This window comes from Pteropus medius, unplaced genomic scaffold, assembly GCF_902729225.1.
Source record: "Pteropus medius unplaced genomic scaffold, Ma_sr-lr_union100, whole genome shotgun sequence".
Taxonomy (NCBI): domain Eukaryota; kingdom Metazoa; phylum Chordata; class Mammalia; order Chiroptera; family Pteropodidae; genus Pteropus; species Pteropus medius.
Genome location: NW_024342473.1, coordinates 8,705,073 through 8,719,748, shown reverse-complemented (window position 1 = coordinate 8,719,748; position 14,676 = coordinate 8,705,073). Strand labels below are relative to the sequence as shown.

Sequence of the window (14,676 nt, the reverse complement as noted above, 5' to 3'; positions counted from 1 at the left end):
CAGGGAGCAATGGCAGGGCTACACTGAAACATGGGGAGAAGCAGAGGGACTTGTGAAACTGTGGTTGACCTCCTTAGTTCCAGGATTCCAATAGGTCTCTGATGTCCTTACAAATCACATTGACTGTATTCTAGAAGAGCCTCATCAATCTTGAACCTCCTAGTTAGCTCTCATTTTGCTGCCTCTCCCGCTCACAGAAATGAGTGTTCTTCAAATGTTGGAGAGGATGTGGAGAAAAAAGAACCCTCATACACTGCTGGTGGGACTGCAAATTGATACAGCCACTATGCAGAACAGTATGGAGGTTCCTCAAAAAACTAAGAATTGATCTACCATATGGTCCAGCAATCCCTCTACTGGGTATTTACTCCAAAGACTTGAAAACCTATATCAGAAAAGATATTTGTACACTGATGTTCATAGCAGCATTATTCACAGTGGCCAGGACATGGAAGCAACTGAAGTGTCCTACAATAGGTGATTGGATAAAGAAGCTGTGGTATATATATACAATGGAATATTACTCAGCCATAAGAAGAGATGAAATATTGCCATTTGTGACAACATGGATGGACCTTGAGATAATCATGCTAAGCAAAATAAGCCAGACAGAAAAAGTTGAAAATCACACGATATCACTTATATGTGGGATATAAACCTACAAGCAACAAATAAACAAGACAAACAGAGACTCTTCCTCTCATGGTTGCTGGACCATAGACTAATTGTTCACCAGAGGTAGAGAAGGTGGGGAGGGGGAGGGAGGTGGAGGTATGGGGTCAAGAGACCAAATGTGTAGTGACAGAAATCCCTAACTGGCTAGGTGAACACACAGTGTAAATATATATATATGCCTTACTGTTAAAAGGTAACACGAATTAAAACTGACCCAGATTTTGTTAACCAATGTCACCATGCAAAAAAATAAATAAATTAAAAAAAAAAAAAAAAGAAATGAGTGTTCTACATAGTCCCATGCACCAGCTCAAACAAGGAAGAAGGCATACTTACCAGATTCAGATACTAAAGACTTCCCATTGCTTGCTATTGCCTGGACACACCAGAACTGCCATGTGTAGCTCTAGGCCTTTGCTCAGATTGCTCTGTCTGGAGCACCTCTCCACAGGCCAGCAAGATATCACTGTGCGGATCATGCCCTGTGTAAGGGCACCAAACTGGAGAATCAAGGGAGGGCTGGCATCTGCTTACAGCCTACACTCTGGGCACCTTGGGTGGAGCTGCATCGACTTAGAAATAACCCTCTTCCTCATCTGAACAAAGAATTCTAGAGCTAGCTGTAGTCTTACCTCCTCTGACCCCAGCTGTCTAAATCCTCCTCATCTATCAGGATCCAATTCTAGTCATACGCCGTTTGTTCCATTCACCACTCCTCAACACTACCAACATGCAGAATTAATTGTTCCTTCCTTAGCTTTCTCGGAGCACCTTATTTATAACTCCATTACAATCTTTTCACAGCCGGAATTATTTTATTATTGCTATGTACTACTTGAAGATATTATTCCCCCATCTTTTCTGGCTTCTAATATTGTTCTGGAATCTTGCATCACTCGAATTGCTATTCTTTGTCTTTTCTCTCTAATGCCTTTAAGATTATTGCTCCATTTTGGTGTTCATAGTTTGATTATGATGGGATTATTTGCAGATTTTCTCTTATTTATTCTATTTGTGAATTTTTGGAATTCCCTATTTTTTGAAAATCCTCAGCTTTTATCTCTTTGATTATTGCTCCTTCTTCATGCCCTCTATTATTTCCTTCTAGATTTCCGAATGACATTCTTAATTTCCAAATAGATATCCTTAATATATTATAGACATTCTTTCTTTATTCTCCGTATGTCTTTAACCATTTAAAAATATTTCCATGGCTTTATATCTCTGGGTTGCATTTCGAATATTGACTTCTACATTCTAGTTCACTAATCTATACTTAGATGTGTATTTGTCTAATTCCACACATTAAATCTAAACTCCTTGAGTCTCTTGAAGGGACTACCTTTATTTCACCTTAGTTTAGTGTCTGGGACATAGCCAGTGATCAATAAATGTTTGCTGAAATGGGTTGGTTGGCATGTCCGAGTGGTAATTGTTGGCTTGATCTTCCTGTTCGATCTGAGGTGTAAATACATACTAAAATACAAATCAGTTTTCTGCTGACAATGAAAGAGGAACTGTGGGGGCTCACTTCTTGTGATAATGACATATAGAACTGGTCGGACTGTACTGCTCTGTCTGTGGTTAAAAGGCAGGTTTGGCCAGGCAGGAGCATGTGGCAGGCTTGCCTACCAACTGTGGCCAAGCCAGGCTCTCTTTTTAAAACAAAACTCCCAAATATCATCCTGCTTGTGCAATAAAATTGGGGGCAGAAAAGGAGACAGAGGGCCAAGTTACAAACCTAAAGGAAAGCCACTTTTGAATTGGGTTACCTCACCCAGTTTGATGTAAGTATGATCTCGACATTTTCTCTCACTTAGAAATAAATGAAGAAAGGTTCTCATCAAGCAAAAAGAGTTGAGTAAGTCTGAGAAGGCTTGTTCAGACTGGTCGTGGTATCTCATCCCAGGCACCAGGTAAATGGGACAAGGGTAGGCAGTGTGTACAGTCTGCCCTTAGAAATACTGGCTGCTGTTGTTAATCTTAGCAGTTTATCTTTTAAATCTAATTAAAATGAAGATTTGTCCCTGCTGTCTTCATGGAACAGATGTCTGCCCTTTAGATGCCATACTCAGCTGCCAGTGGCCACAGTCATGCACAGGCAGGATCACAGTCCAGAAAAGATACGCATGACTTCAGAGGGAGTTTCCCAGAGTGTTTTTGGCAAAGGGGGCAGGGATGGTGGGAATGGTGAGTCTCTCCCTGTGGCATTCAGTGTCTGGTATTTGGCCATTCTTCAGTGGGAGGTTCTTGGGGAAAACACGGAAATCAGTCTTCAGGGCAGTTCTACAAAAGGACATGTGGTGTCTGCTGCTGATTTTGTCATTCCACCCAATGAAAAAGGAATCTCAGAATACAATGAATTTTTCCCTCACAGCTTATGTGATTATCAGGCTAAGCCACATCTTCTGTTTGTCAGTGCTACTATAGAACAGTTCTAAAGCCACAAAGGAATAGCTGGCCCACTATTCCAGAGCCGGCCATCAGAAAAAGAAAGAGGCTGTGTAGTCCCTGATCTGAAATCCTGACGTGGACAATCTCAGTGGTATCCACAGCAATCTCAAAGAATGCCGTCTACTTATCATAATTAGATCAATTCAAATTAACTTGATTATTATTAATAATATGTGTGTTCAAAAGCATATAGTAGACGTATCTGAGAGGCAAACGTACAATGAGCATCAAAGCCTGGAAGTCAGAGACATTGACTGAATTCAATCCAAGTAAAACATAAACTCACAGCTGAATGATTCCCAGGGTCCCCTGGAAACCCCCACCTCTCAGGTTAACACAGGAACAGATGGTAGCACCAGTAGGTCAAATTCTGATTTTCTCTGCATGGAAATCTTCTGCTTTATCTCAGCTGGGGATTTCAACTATTCCTGATGGCAGCCATTTCCGTCTGTGGTGAAAATAAACTTCTGCTGAACCATGAAAATTCATAAAGCTGTTGACAGTTAAGATGTAAAAAGGTCTGGAGATGTCTTCATGCATGTGATTGTTGTGACTGTTTTGTGTGAAAACAATCATACCTGTGGTGAAAATTCAATGTATTTATAAAACTGAATCTCTCATGCCAAAACCCCATGACTTATTGTCCCAGAGGTGAGATACGAATTAAATGAGACAGCATGGTGGGAGTGCTAGTTTGAAGATAATAATGTCACTACCATCTTCTCTGATGGCTTTCTAGGAAAAAGATATGGAAGGGAATTTGAGAAAAAGTTCTTTGAATTTCAAAAAATTGAGCTATGAATTACAGTATAATGATTTCGATGTTAGATAGAAGCCTAGAAAGACAGAAAACCAGAGCAGAAATCATTGGCCAGGGTACACTTCTTGCTCACCTTAAACTTTCTAGGATCACCAAAGTGATCTCTGACCATTTCTTCACTTTTTGAGGAAAAGCAACCACTCACCTGCTTTGGACAGTGTCTTGCAGCTCCCGCAAATGAAGCTCCATCAAAAATTCCCCCAAATATCTTTTTGAACACAGAGCAGAGCAGACATGAGGACAGCTTCCTCTAGGGTGCAGAGGTGGTGTAGCCTGAGAGTGAACAGTGACAATGATGAGCAAGTGCCCTGTAAAAAGGAAGAAGGCTGACAACAGGGATAATCCTCAGGAGGTGAGGATGGTAGAACAGGCAAACGATAGTAAGGGCATGAGCTAGGGGTTCAGAGGAGAGTGGGAATTTGATAACTATTTAGAAAGTTAAGTTTAAAGGACATGGAGATTGAAGGAAGGCCAGAAGGGAACAAAGTCAAAGATGATTCTCAAGTTCCAGAGCCAGTGATGGGTGGTGATGAGGGTGATACTCCCTGGTTGCCTGAGACTGTCCTATTAAGACGGAGTGTCCCACGTACTGGGAAGCCCTCGGTCCAAGGCAAATAGGGACGGTTGGTCATTCTAGCGATAGTTCACCGACTAACGTGGGAAGTAGTAGAAGAAGCCGTACGTTTGGGAGATAGGAGAGATAATGAGTTTGACTTGCAGCATATTGACTTTGAAGCGCCCGTGGACACCCAGTTGGGGACATCCAGCAGGCACTTAAAAATCTAGAGGGATTTTTGACCTGGAGAGAGTGGATTCAGGGGCCATAAACATAAATAGGAATTGTTCAGGACCATGAAAATGGGTTAAATCACCCAGGGGGAGATTGCAGAGTAAAATGGGAGGTGGATCTAAGATAAAACTCTGAAGAAAGAAACATTGGAAACGCTAATGTTTAAGGAGCATATAAAGAAATAAGAGTCTAAAAAAAAAAAGAAAAGATAGAACCTATGAAAGAGACTAGGAAGGACTAATCAGAGGAGAATAAGGAAAACAAACTGATCATGGAGTCTTGGAAACCAAGTGAGTAGAGAATTTCTCAAGGTATGAGCAATCATCAGGGTCAAAGGCAAGACAGACGTTCAGTACCATGAAAAGAGAGACTGTGCTTCATCATTGGTGATTTTAGCTGAACCCTCTCAGTAGTTTGACAGGAAGAAGCCAAGTTGCTCCTGGTGAGGAGTGGATATGAGTTGACGATGTGGAGAGAACGAGTATAGTCTAATCATCTGAGAAACTTGAGAGAAAGGGAACAAGAGAGGTCCAATTCAAATAAGCAATTGGCTCTGTCACACATGCATGCACACATGCACACTGCTATAGATTGAATTTTTGTGTTCCCCTCCCCCACCCCAAACTCTTATGTTGAAACCTAATCCTCAGTGTGATGGTATTAGGAGGTGAGGCTTTGGGAGATGCTTAGGTCATGAGGGTGGAGCCCTCTGAATGGAATTAGTACCCTTATAAAAGAAACCCAGAAAGTTCTCTTGCCCCTTCTGCAGGTGAAGTCACAGCAAAAGCACAGCTGTCTAAGAAGCAGGTCCTCAGCAGGCATCAAATCTGCCATGATCTTGGATTTCTCAGCCTCCAGAAATTGTGAGAAATAAATTTGTTGTTGATAAGCCACCCAGTTCAGTTTGTGGTATTTTTGTTACAGCAGCCTAAATAGCCCCTTCCTCACTCTCACACACACACACACACACACACACACCCCTCAGATATAAACAATTTACAACTTGCTTGGACTCCAAAATAGGAATTAAAATCAGTCTGAAGAGAAGTTTTTGCTAGGTGGGAGGCCAGTGCATTAGTATAGAAAGGCAAAGAAAAAAATTTTTCCCAATTAAACTTGTGTATTCAGTTAGGTTGATTTTAGAAATTGAGGAGCTGTTCAAAGCCAATCTTGAGACACATGCTTTAAGAGGAAATTACAGAAAGCAGTAAAGTAGGGCTTTGCTCCTTACCAATCTGTGGGTGGAGCCACAGCAGCATGAAGTCAGTCAGAGGGTCGATGCCCCACCAGCAGCCAGCAGGGAGGTCTCCATTCTGCCTCAATGAGTCATCCTTGCTCACAGACTAATGCCTCCCCTGGCACAGGGAAATGCCATGGAATTTCATTAGTTCTATTTATTTTGATCAGTGACTAGGAGCCATATAGATACCTTCCAGGGTATGTACTTTACCTTCCACTTTTTTTTCTTTTCATTTTTTAGAATGTTTTTGTTTTCTTCCTGGCATAAAAGCAATATATGCCCTTTGTGGATATTTTCATCAATGTGGAAAAATAGAACTGAGACCAAAATATTACCTCTCTGTCAAGCAGTTGTTAGCATTTTGGTATATTTCCTTCTCATCTTTCCACTGTGGTTTTAAGGATGAAGAAGACTGAGCTCTTGCTTTCTGAGAAAAGCAGATAATTCCAGGACAGGAAACACTTCCTGGCAGAGGAACCAAAAGATCTGGGTTCTAATCCCAGTTCCACCACTGCATAGCTTGTGGTCTTGGCAGCTGAGGCTGTTTCTGGTTATGAGATTACAGCATAAATTAGCCAACATCTAGGGTCTTTTCCAGCCACTCATATGTCATGTGCCTGTAATATTCTGATTCCCCAGAAAGATGTGCTTTTGGACACAAATTCTCGAGTAGTTATAGCTCCCACTCTGAAATCCAATCTTCTGAAGCTGTGACTGATGGATTTCAAAGGAAGGCTTTTTGAAGTGATATCATTACTTTCTTATCCTTTTGCTAAATCCTGGAAATTAAAAAAAAAAAAAAAAAAGAACCGAGTATACAATTTAGGGCATATGCCAGGGAATTTAATGATGCAAATAGCTTGCTTCAAGTAGCTAGTAATTGAATTAAAAAATCAGAAGTTAAGTAAACCTATTAACTAAATCAGCCTCAGAATTTCCCAAACTATATTCTCAGAACAAATAGGTATTCTTCAGAAAAAGAGCAGTGGCCAAGTAAGTTTAGAAAAGACTAGGTTAAATCAAATTTAATGGGGTTCTTTACTACAGAACTTTCTTGGAACATGAAATATGCTTAAATGCATTGGGAATATCAAGGAGGAAGGTGGAGCATGCACTCTAAGCTAACCTGATCATGGCACAGTAATTTACATCTCAGGAATATTCGTTTCCCATAGAACACAGCTGGAGTAACACAGGTCTAGCTCCTTCTACCAGTTCTCAGAGACATACTTTTTTAAGGCACCATTATGGATCTTTCAATAATTATGCCTGTTTGGTCTTTGTGGTGATATCCTGAGCTGAATTTTTAAAACCCTAAACTTCTTGACCTTTTATGTTATATTTTCATGCTATAAACTTTATAAATTCTTGCATTTGCAGGACAATTTAAATTTTCTCGTGTGTATTTATCAACTGAGTGCTAACCTATTCCTGATACCATCTATGCCAGCTTTCTTAGCTTTGAATTTTGCCTCTAACAATCCGTGGTTCTTGGATGAGTCACTTATGTAGGGTCAGCTGATTTGGGTATGGTCCAGGAGCAGGGAACACTGGGCAGAAACTGCTTCAAGAACTGGCAAGCTCAGCATTAAGATTCACAGGGTTTGGTGGAGTTCGAGGAAAAGCAGAGATCTGGGAATCCTGGTGTGAGCGGAGAGTTACTGGAATCTGAGCTGTACATTGCCAGGGTCAGGCCTCTTTCTCAGCCATCTCATTGCAAAGATGGGAAAGGTATCAGAATCTGCAGAGGTCTAGTCTTCAGGGGGAAGATTGGAAATCAAAATTCAAGAGAGATTTTGAGCCTGGGCCTGCTCTATCTGTCACTTTCTGGAACAGCAGGAAACGGGCTGGCGCCTACGGACCTGGGAACTAAAGATCCAAAGTGGAGGAAGCAGTTCCTTGATAAAAAGACTTTGGAAGCCTTGGTTTGAGAGGTCTCTGGTGGATATTTATTTCTGCCTAGCTCATCATCCTATGGGACTATTTCTTTATAGATTGCATTAGCCATTTCTAGATAAGGCTTGAGTCCAGCTCAAAGTGGAATAATGATACTATAATGGGACACACTTAACAATGACAGATATTTTTTATCAAAAGCATCTTTATCAAGAGTCTTGGGATGTAGGTGGTAGAAAACAGAGGCTTCTATAGATAATTAGTAACAAACAAACAAACAAACAAACAAACTGTGCTCTCCCTCCTCCTCCTCTAACGTCTCTTCCTGTCCTGTTGTCTCCTTACTGCCTTTGGCCATGAGCTCACCTCCCACTTTTCTAACTCTGGGGAGAAGTGTGTACTGTTTCTCAGGGATCTTGACTCAATTTAAGATCATTTTTTGCTGTTATCCGGACTTTTTGATTGAGCTAAGCCCCTAAATAACCAGACTTTCTGCCTTGGTCTCCTAAACCCCTTCTCATCCCTTTTATCCTTCCACGAATATCTGAAGACCTGCTGTGATCTGGGCACTGGGTCACAAAAAGAGCAGGGCAGACACAGTCCCTGGCTTCAGTCTCAGGCCCTCTGACCCTTGGTTCTCCAGGCTCCTGGAGTCATGGGATGTGTCCCAGGTGGCCTGACCCCCCCAAACTCTGGTCTTCTTGCCTATCTTGATTCAGCCATTTTGTCCTGTCCTTTCTTCCTTATGTCTTTCCTAACTCTGCCCAGGATCATCTGCCTTAGGCACCTGCTACTTCTTTCCCTCCCCACCAGGGTCCTTCCTCTCTCCTCCATCACCCCTCCTCTCCCTCTGTTTCCTGCCTGCTCTCACCTCACCCTCTCTGCAGGCCGACTGTATTCTGGAGACCCAGCTCATCCTGCTCTCTCCAGCCCAGCTGGGCCTCTGCTAATCCCACCTGTCTCGCTTCATTAGGGCTGTGACTGGGCCTCCTCATTCCTGGCAGGGAGGGGGGATGTCTGCTGAAAGGGATGTCCATCATGCTTTCTGCTCCACTCTCAAGAGTAGCACAGTGATCAACTGCCTTTCTTTCTCAAAGGAATTCAATTTCCAGAGGGCCTATGAATTCAGATACAAATGTACAGAGCGCTTTGCTAATTCCAAATTATGAGAAAAAAAATGTCTGAACTAAGGCATCAAAAAGCCTCGATTATAAAATATTTATAAATAAACCTTATATATGTATAAACACAATTCAAGCTTAATAAATAAGAGAGTACAAAATGCTAGAAATATAATAGAAATAGGAAAAAATCTGGACAAGGGATCTGGAGAGCTGACTTCCTTGGCCCACTCTGCTCCAACAAGCTGTATGATCTCAGGCAAGTCACTTCACCTCTCTGGATGGCATTTCTCAAATTTCTTCTCCCTACAATGAAAAGACCTATTCAGACCATGTTTTGTGTTCCTCTACTTTACAATATCAGTTGCCTGCAAAAACTACAAAAACGAAGTATACAAACCTCTTCAGACCCTTCACAAATAGAGAGGTGGTGGTGCCATATTTCAGCGCTTTTACTATAATAATGATAAAAATTAAAAATCTATGGAGGCAATTTAAAAAGGCTGTAAATTATCACATGTAGTTGACTAGAAAAATAAAGCTTGACAGGAAGGTGGGTGCTGTGGTCAACGAAGCATTTTTATAAAAAGCAGATTTGAGAAGCTAGCAGTCAATCCCTGAGACTTGATCCTTGCTTTGTACTGTATCTATTAAAACACTTTGGGAACCTTATTATTTTCCACTTGAAGCTAATGATGTGGCAAAGAGTCAAAGAAATGTTCCCCTACTTTCCTCCCCGCAGACAGGCTTCCTGAACATCCATCATTTCTAAATGTCACAACTGACTTGTGCTTCGTAAGATGCCCTGGTCGGTCATATAGTAGGTCCCAGGTGTTAGTAACTGGGCAGGTCATTCTGTAGCCTTTTGCTATAATTGGATGAAGGGCCTAATCGGTGGGTAAAACAATATCCCTTACGGGAGCTTTCAATAGGGCAGAATGGCTGATTTATAAAAAACATGAGTGCTTTAACATAGAACAGATGTTTATTAATGTGGAACAAACGGATGGAATCATGAATATTTAGTAAATCATGGACTCATGTAGCAGAAGAGGACCTTGAGAGCCCAGTCTGTGCTTGCTCTGAGATATGCTTGGGGCCTGACACGATTGTTTGTTTACTAACCTTTCTAAAGTGCTTTGGAATGTGGGCCAGATAAAGTGAGTAAAAAGCAGACTTATATTCCATATGAACAACTTGATTCTTTTGTTTCCAAAATGTATCTGTTCACTTTTAACTTATTTTGCTTTCTGTGTTGTAATTTTTAGTAATTTTTGAAGCATGGAAGAGAACTGCGTTGGTTTGATATGAGAGATCAATACCAGTAATTAAGTCTCCTTCTTTCTGGCACAGTGTCTTTCCCATCTCTTCTCACCCCCACCCTAATCTCTTATCTGTCCAGGGAAATGTTCGCCAAATGACTGATTAGACTTTCACAGTAAATTGCATTTTTCGGAGATGATCCTGATAGCATTTTCACAGCTTCCATGGACTGTTTTGAGATTATGTATCTTATCTTCAAGGTGTTTGGTGTCTTTAGTCTAAGCTGCATGTTATCTCTACTTTTTTTTTTTTTGCTTTTTGTTGTTTTGTTTTGGGGGGGTTTTAGAGGGGCAAGTTGTTTGAAGTTTGGGAGACAGTTCTTCCTGGGTCTTTCTAAATTCAGTCAATACCACAGTACTATCTTTCCAGACCATTAGTGATGCAATTCCAGAACCAATTGGATGATTGATTATTTATAATTAGGAAAATTAGAAGATAAGCAAGGTGCGGGGGGCGGGGAAGGAATTGGAAGGGAACCTGGACTGTGTTCTAATCTGCACCCTGTTTGTTTTGCTTGTACTGGTGTTAGGGTGAGCGAAGGGTAAATCACATAGTGCCCCGTTGTTCCCAGAGCACCATTCCCCTGGTATGGATTTTGATTTACAAGCCATGATGCACCCTTGGTCTTTTTCATAAGCCTGCAGTTGTTTTAAGTTCCATAGAGGGCTGGTGGTGAAAACAAAGAAGTTACCGAAACACTCAAGCTCACTGGTTCTGAGATCATGGCTGTGACTTTGTGGCTTAGGCTGCCAGAGAGAATGAGAGAGCTTCCTTGAATTAGCAGGGATGGCAGAATTCTGGATTAACACTCTTCCCCCAACCCTCTTCCTTCATCTCTGTCAAGTCGCAGGGCATCTGAGGTACACAAGGCAGGGAAGTGTTAAATGGTGATAATAACGAGTTAAATAGTTCCCCCCCCCTTATATCGATCCTTACATCTATTTACCTATAACTGAAATCCTTTGGTTTTGTTTACATTCTCTGTAGCGACAAAGAGCAAATGTTACTTTCTCTGACAATCCTTCACCCTCCTCAGTCTTCACTTATTTTTTCTGCTTCTTATAATCTCTCAGGGATGACTGTCAGTGACTCTGAAATTCCTTTAGGCCCTGAAATCCAATTCTTACCCACCTGTATTCTTGAGGCCACTCGAAGTGACTTGGCCCTCTCTCTCTAGCTCCTCTATATGGAACTGAAATTTTTTTTTGCATTGTTTGTTCTACCATCTTTAGGTTGAACACTGGGGTCCCTACTGAATAGCATAGAAGTAAAAAAGCCGCAGGACACTTCTGCTTTTTCTCTTCCCATTATTATCACGATACCAACTTTCCCCAGCTAAGTGCTTTTCTCCTTGTTTCAAACATACCGTAAAAAAGCAATTACTGACTCTAATATTTTTTACAAGTCTCAAGTAAAGCTGATCTTTGGCCTTCCTGAACTATTCTAACAAGTTCTTGCTGAACAGCATAAAATGGTACTTAGGAGTACATTAAGTAGCTTCAATGTTCTTGTGTTATCTTTTACTGTAGTCTAGCATACTAATTTTTTCACTTGATATTATATCACGAGGATTCAAGTCATTAGAATTAATTCATACATTCATTCAGTCAACATTTATTGAGCAGCTACTATGTGCCAGAAACTATCATAAGTATGGGGGATGTGTTGGAGAAAACAGTAGAACAGGGCTTAGTATTATGAGTCACTAAATAATTGCACAGATGTTTAATTAATCACAATAGTAAGTGTCACAAAAGAAATACATGTGGATCATGAGAGGGAATACAAGGAGGAATTTGATCTAGTCTGACATGTAGGAGAAGCTTCTCTGGGCAGTATGGAGCATAATTTGTTCTATGATTCCTTCATTTGGAGACTTTATGCTGTTTCCAGTCTTGACCGTTTTCAATAAACCAGCAGTTAACACCTCTGTGCAGAAGTGGTATTATTTCCTTAGGATAGATTCATAGACATGTAATTGCTGGGTCAAGAATGTGAATATTTTGTAGTTCTTGATACATACTATTAAAAAGCCTTTTGGAAAATGCAATGCAGTTTTAAAGCTGGCAAGGGATCTTGGACCACCACAGATCCAACTACCTTTATGGAAACAATTGGTTGATTTCAAGAAATCGGTAAAATTGGTAGTAAGAGCAAGTAGTATGTTTCTTGCACACACTCCAAACGGGTGCGACTCAAAGTACAGTCCTCCAACTGGTGTAGGCCCTGGAGGTGTTGATTAGTGGTCTGTGAAAATGCAGAAATTGAAAATTAAACATTTAAAAATCTTTATGACAATATGAGAAATGATTTTATGTTACTGTTTTTTGGGTACATATATTGTGTGTTACTTTTTTTATTTTATTTTTTTCTCATACTTCATCAATTTTCCCTTCCTTCCTTCCTTCCTTCCTTCCTTCCTTCCTTCCTTCCTTCCTTCCTTCCTTCCTTCCTTCCTTCCTTCCTTCCCTTCCTTCTTCCTTCCATTCTTTCTTTCTTTCTTTTTCTTTCTTTCTTTCTTTCTTTTCTTTCTTTCTTTCTTTCTTTCTTTCTTTTTTCTTCCTTTTCTTTCAATAAAAGTGTATGTTCCTGATAGATTGGGAAGAAAAAACAAGTCTTTCCCCATGCATAGTTTGTATGGAAGATACTGGAACCCTCTTGGGCAAATTTCCTTTTATATACCCCAAATTCCTCAATGCTATATAACGATTTTCCCCTTTTCTCATGGGAAACCAATGAGATTAGCAAATTCCAACAACAAGCCTATATACTTAAGTCACACAAGATCTGTGTATACCTTTCCAAGAAAGATAAAGCACATCTATTGCAACAATTGGGACACATACTGTTCAAAGAATTTCTGTGAGAAATTTCTTGTTTCGAGAATTATTATTGCTTGCTGTTTTATTTTTGCTCTTTGGATATAGCATGGTACTTGACCTTTGAGCTTGCTTGTGTCAAGACAACAGAATTATGATTAAAATATGACTAGATGCTGCTAATACTCATTATTTCTTCCCAGAGGAAGTAATAAAAGATGTCCAAAAAAACTTTCCAGCTCTGAAAGCTTTTGCCTTTTGTGTCCATGAAGTTTAGCTGGGTTAAAGGCTACTTCTTTTTTGTTCATATCCTCAATAACAGAGACCAGAACTGTTCAGACATTTGATATGATGAAGCAATCTTACCAGTCAAAGGCTGAAACCAGTGTGGATAATATCTGCATGTCATTTAGCACTGTACTGGATGGGAAAGAAAAGGAAATACAAAATGATCTTTTGCTGATTTGTCTTTAAAAATGAAAACCAGACCTAGCTCAGAGAAAGGGCTCACCCATAATACTGGTGAGATCCCCAACAGGTGAGAACTGTGTTTTCCTAAAAACTACCACCAATTTTCTGGTCAATATAAAAAAAAATCAAGCTTTTTTCCACTTTCTCATTTTGCATTAAAGGAAAGCAAGACAGTGATGAATTAAAGAGTGTTGACTCTGAAGTCAGGCTGCCTGGGTTTAAATCCTAGACTCTACATTTTACTATCTGGTGACCTAGTTTGAGTTACTTCCCTCTCAGTGCCTCAGTTTTCTCGTCTACATATTAGAGATAATAGTGAAGAGAAAATCCATGTAAGGTACCTAACACATACCACACCGTTCCTGAATACAGCAGGCACTTAAGTGTTGGCCATTCTTATTCTTATGATAAAATTCATAGAAGAAATTCTTGAAGGAAGGAACGAAAAGGTGAGAGAAAGGGAGAGAGGGAGAGATCACAAAGCAACCATTGTCACAGACCTCTTTATATGGGGTGTTGAAGAAGAAAGCTTGAGATAGGATACACATGACTTGGGCTCTGGGCCTGGCTGTGCCATTACTAAGTATGTGATCCAAATAGTCATGGAACATTACTGAGCCTCAGGGTCCTCTTCTCTTCTGTAAATGGGCTGATGTTAATAATGCCTGTCTCATGGGGTTGTTGTGAGTGCATGTGAACTCATTTATGGGTAGGAGCCTTGTAAATGGTAAGAATGATATGGGTGTGGGTTATCTCACTCAGCGACTTTTCTTTTGGTGTGGCTTTCTTTCTGCATGTGCCTGCTTGAACTGGCTCCTGAAAGAGGAAACTTTTTCCTGAGTTTGGGGCTTTCCCCTTCCTCTGGGCTTCTGTGCGGCAGTTGTTCGTTGAGACTGAATGTGTAGATCCCACCTACTTGGATCCTGGTAATTGAGAGTGAGGGTTGTTGCTGGATATCAGCGTATGTGTTTTCTGAATTGCTTCATCAGAACGATGTGCCTGTGGATGAGGAAAAGCTTGGTCTTGGGCCATTCTGCATTTGGTTTATCAGTGTAACTTTCTTTGGA

At 40.6% G+C, this 14,676-nt stretch overlaps 2 long non-coding RNA genes across 4 annotated transcripts in view; one reads left to right on the top strand and one right to left on the bottom strand.

Annotated features, from left to right (window-relative positions):
- The window catches only part of LOC120604435 (uncharacterized), a 101,599-nt gene that overhangs the window by 33,883 nt on the left and 53,040 nt on the right, over positions 1–14,676 (top strand). The window lies entirely within an intron of this gene.
- LOC120604434 (uncharacterized) lies at positions 971–6,115 on the bottom strand. 2 transcript variants are annotated; one of them, XR_005653336.1, is made up of 3 exons: positions 5,971–6,115; positions 4,095–4,222; positions 971–3,707 (listed from the first exon to the last, which is right to left on the bottom strand). It is a non-coding gene; the product is annotated as an uncharacterized LOC120604434 (long non-coding RNA). The 2 variants fall into 2 exon arrangements; XR_005653337.1 differs by having other exon boundaries at positions 971–3,577.